This window comes from Rutidosis leptorrhynchoides, chromosome 8 (assembly GCF_046630445.1).
Source record: "Rutidosis leptorrhynchoides isolate AG116_Rl617_1_P2 chromosome 8, CSIRO_AGI_Rlap_v1, whole genome shotgun sequence".
NCBI lineage: Eukaryota > Viridiplantae > Streptophyta > Magnoliopsida > Asterales > Asteraceae > Rutidosis > Rutidosis leptorrhynchoides.
In genome coordinates, this window is record NC_092340.1 from 175,745,608 (window position 1) to 175,750,640 (window position 5,033).

Here is a 5,033-nt window from a genome sequence, read left to right on the forward strand (position 1 = left end):
AAATATTATGAATATAGGATTAACTAGTCCATCAAATATAGTGTTTGGACTGCATGCAACTTAGGTAAACATCATTGGTAGTTATACAACTATATGAACTTGAATCACACTTATATAATAGATTTCATTATTAATAGGCTTAATCAAAGAACCTTTGATTATGAGTATTCAATTGTCAATTGCATGAGAACTTGATTAGGGTTAATTTTCAGCTTGTAACCTGAATTAATCCAATTAGGTTTATTAGTTTATCCAATTGTAAGTCTAATTGAATATTACTTAGATCGACATCAAGTTTATGTGATATATATCATTTGATTATTTGAATGCCATGAATGAAGATGTTAGCTATGAACATCACTTAGTTAATGTTTGCTTTGATTCCTGCTTTATGAATGATATGCAACACTTAGCTTAGCCTTTTAGGGATAATAATTGGTCTACGATTATTTTCTTGCTATTTGTTAATATGAGTTATGAAAGAATTAATATGTTTCTCGTATAATCTATTCGTTCATGTAACCACTTTTATTTTATATAGTTTATTTAAATCAAAACTCTATTCTATCTTTTCAAAGATAGTATTATTTAATTAACTAAGAACGTACCTTCTATTATCTCTTTCCTAAGGGATAGTATTATAAACTTAAATACCAACCAAAAACATAAAAATATATTTCTAGTTCTTTAACAAGAATTAGACTACATAAATAAACCAACTTAAAACCGCTTCCACGCTCTCTTGGGACGATAACCTGAAATACTACATCTGATCAGGTTTTATTACTTGTTAGGGTGTTAAAAGTGAATTAAAAGGTTATATAAATTTAAAAGTTGGAAGGCAAATTAAGCATTGCACACTTTTGCATATCCACATATAATTTCCTCGTCCGCCTACCTACTCACTATAGGCAGTTATATCCTATTAAGCCACAACATCACACAACTTTAGGTCCAATATAATGACACATAGCATGTAGCCCTACGTTTTAAGTATAGGAAACTCTACTCTACAAGCAAGCTCCTAGATCCCTTAAACTATGCTCTGATACCACCCGAAACAATCATATTCAAAAATCAACAAGAGTTTTTTACCTTTACTGTGCGATGCCCCTTATGTCTACAAAGCCCGCAACATAACAGAAAACAGTATCAGTAGAACTGATGCTTACTAATTCTGAAACCTTCTTTACTGTGTGGCGTGTAGAACAACTGCGTGGCGCGCTGTACAATAGAATCAGAATTCAGCTAGTTTCAACATTTTTGACCCAAATCTAAACATCCAATTTGACACCTACTATTTATCCAAAACATAAACACTTCCAAAGTATTCAAATCGACATTTACAACAAGTTTTGAGAATCACTCTTACAACTAGCTTCAAAATAACCCAGTTCAAAAGTGAAAAGTTAACTTTAACCATTTTAACATGACAACAATATCAAGAACATGATCCTTGGGATATCTTTATCCCACCCACAAGAATCTACGAAATATCTACTAATCAAGTATTCACATCCAAAAGCAAAACTTCACATCGTCAATCTATCCATCTAAAGTACTCTTACCCTTGTCCGATCTGGAACCAACAAAAAAAGTAAACAACAACTGATAATGCTAAAAACGAACATATATTTCATAGCATTATCCTTCCAGAAAGACAAGCTTTTAGTTGCAATTGTTCTATTTACAAGTGATATTCGTTTAAATATTAAAAGGTGAAGACAAAAGACAGATTCAACGATTTGAAGACGCAAATGACCAAAAAGCTCAAATGTACAAGATACAATCCAAGTGGTTCAAATTATTGATGAGAGACGTCTAAAGATTACAAGATTACAAGCCGCGGAACGCAAAGTACAAGATATCTAAGCGTACAAAAGGATGTTCGAAAATCCAAAACCAAGACCTGAATCAACTATCAACGCGCGACGCAATGGACCTAAAATTACGAGTCAACTATGCATAAGAATATAATATAAAATATATAATTATATAAAATTATATATATTATATTATATATTATATAAAATAAAATACGAGCAGCCCACGTTTTAAATGGCAAGTGACCAGGAGAAGGCGGCCATGCGATCGCATGGCCTGGCTGCCTTAAACCCATGCGATCTCATGGCTTAAGATGGGTGGTCAGGTCTATATATTGGAATGAATTTGGACGAGTTTTACACACACAATATATCCATCAACTCTCTGTATCTCTTTCAATATATTTATATTTATATTTTATAATTATAATTTTTATATTAAGTTAATAATAATAAGGTTATAGTAGCGAATGTTTTAAAGTTTGTAAGTCGAAACTCTGTCCGTGTAACAGTACGCGATTAATACTTATTGTAAGTTATGTTCAACCTTTTTAAATTAATGTCTCGTAGCTAAGTTATTATTATGCTTATTTAAGCCGAAGTAATCGTGATGTTGGACTAAATATTCAAGATGGGGTTATTGGGCTTTGGACCATAATTGAGGTTTGAACAAAAGACCGACACTTGTGGAAATTGGACTATGGGCTATTAATAGGCTTTATATTAACTAAATGATATCTCGTTAATTTAATATAAAGATTTATAATTTGACGTATTTATATATAATAACATACGCTTGACTGGGTACGGTGGGCGGGTTATTTATAAATACTAATAATTGTTCATTTGACCGGATACGGGGATGGATTAATAGTCAATGGACTCATTAAAACGGGAGTGGATTACATTCAAGGGTAATTGGTGTAATTGTTAATAAAGTATTAAGACCTTGGGTTACACGCAGTCGATAACCTGGTGTAATTATTAAACAAAGTATTAAGACCTTGTTACGGTTTAAATCCCCAATTAGTTGGAATATTTGACTTCGGGTATAAGGTTAATTTGGCGAAGATTTTTGTACTTTATAATTATGACCGATGGACTATTATGGACAAAACCATATGGACTTATCAAATAATTCAGGACAAAGGACAATTAACCCTTGGTAATAAATTAAAATCAACACGTCAAACATCATGATTACGGAAGTTTAAATAAGCATAATTCCTTTATTTTATATCTCATCGCATTTTTATTTACCGTCATTTAATTTATCGTACTTTAAATTATTGCACTTTTAATTATTGCATTTTTATTTATCGTCATTTATTTTTACACTTTACTTGTATTTTTAATTATTGTACTTTTATTTATCGTCATTTACTTTACGCTTTAAATTAAGTTCTATTCATATTTAATATTTTGCATTAGGACTTAAAATCGACAAACTGGTCATTAAATGGTAAAACCCCCCTTTTAATAATAATAATAATACTTATATATATATATATATATATATATATATATATATATATATATATATATATATATATATATATATATATATATATATATATATATATATATATATATATATATACAAATATAAGTTGTAAAATAAATATACAAATATAAGTTGTAAAATAAATATAGTGTACGCAATAAGTGTCTCCCTGTGGAACGAACCGGACTTACTAAAAACTACACTGCTTTACGATTAGGTACACTGCCTATAAGTGTTGTAGCAAGGTTTAGGTATATCCATTCAATAAATAAATAAATAACTTGTGTAAAATTATATCGTATTTAATAGTATTTCGTAATAAAAATAATAGTATTTCGTATACACCGCTGCACACATCAAGTATTTTTGGCACTGCTGCCGGTGAAAAACGACGAAGCGAAACGCTATATATATAAAAAAAATATTTTTAAATGTTTAATATATTTTTGTAAAAATATAATAAGTTTTAAATATAAAAAAAAAAGAAATATATATATATTTTTATCTTAATAACTAATAGGATATTCAGTGAATGCACCGAGCAAAACGTTCACCACCTTTCATACGTTCACTACCTGTAACTCGATCAAGACATCTAGCCAATATTATTGCCGTTGATTTTTCTTTAGAATCATCATCTAGTCGAACAAGTACTCCAATTCAAATTTCCGATAATTCACTTTTTGAACCCGACTTCACAATTGAGAACCCAGAGGATATTCAAGGACAATTCAGAGATCCTGAACCACTAATCATTCCTCTTGATCCACAAATTATTCATCCAGAGATTGTAGAGAAAGAAACCATTAAATCAGAATCCTCTAGTGATTCAGATTCAACAAATTCAATCATGAAAAACCCGGAACCTTTAAGTATGGAGGACCGAATGAGAGCCACACGAATAGGCAAAGGTCATGCAATTACTCAACCAGACATTATTGTGCCAGATTATGAAATCAAAGGACAAATCCTACACATGGTAACTAATCAATGGCAATTTAGTGGTACACCAAAAGAAGATCTAAACGAACATCTTCGAACCTTTAATAGAATTTGTACTCTATTTAAAATCAGAGAAGTTGAGGATGAACAGATCTATCTCATGTTATTTCCCTGGACTTTAAAGGGAGAAGCCAAAGATTGGTTAGAATCGTTACCTGAAGGAGCGATTGATACATGGGATGTTTTAGTTGAGAAATTTCTTAAAAGATTCTTTCCGGCATCTAAAGCCGTGAGACTTCAAGGAGAAATTGTTACGTTCACGCAAAAGCCAAATGAAACATTATATGAGGCGTGGACAAGATTCGGAAAGTTGTTGAGAGGATGTCCTCAACATGGTTTAGACACTTATCAAATAGTACAAATATTCTACCAAGGTGTCGACGTTGCCACACAAAAAGACATCGACACACCAGCTGGTGGTTCCATTATGAAGAAAACCGTAACTGAAGCTCACAAAATCATTGATAACACAGCCTCCCACTCACATGAGTGGCACCAGGAAAAAGATATCTTTCTTTCATCTAAAGCGGCTAAAGCCGATTCTAGTCATGACTTTGATTCCATTTCCACAAAGTTAGATGCTTTCGAGAGACAAATGGAAAAGATGACTAAAGATATTCACGCAATACGAATTAGTTGTGAGCAGTGTGGAGGACCACATTTGATAAAAGATTGTCTCAGTGTTGAACAAACAATGGAACAAA

At 31.5% G+C, this 5,033-nt stretch overlaps 1 non-coding gene across 1 annotated transcript; it reads right to left on the reverse strand.

Annotated features, from left to right (window-relative positions):
• Positions 1-4,561: 4,561 nt before the first annotated feature.
• LOC139865490 (small nucleolar RNA R71) lies at positions 4,562-4,668 on the reverse strand. The gene has a single exon (XR_011765007.1). It is a non-coding gene; the product is annotated as a small nucleolar RNA R71 (small nucleolar RNA).
• Positions 4,669-5,033: the final 365 nt, after the last annotated feature.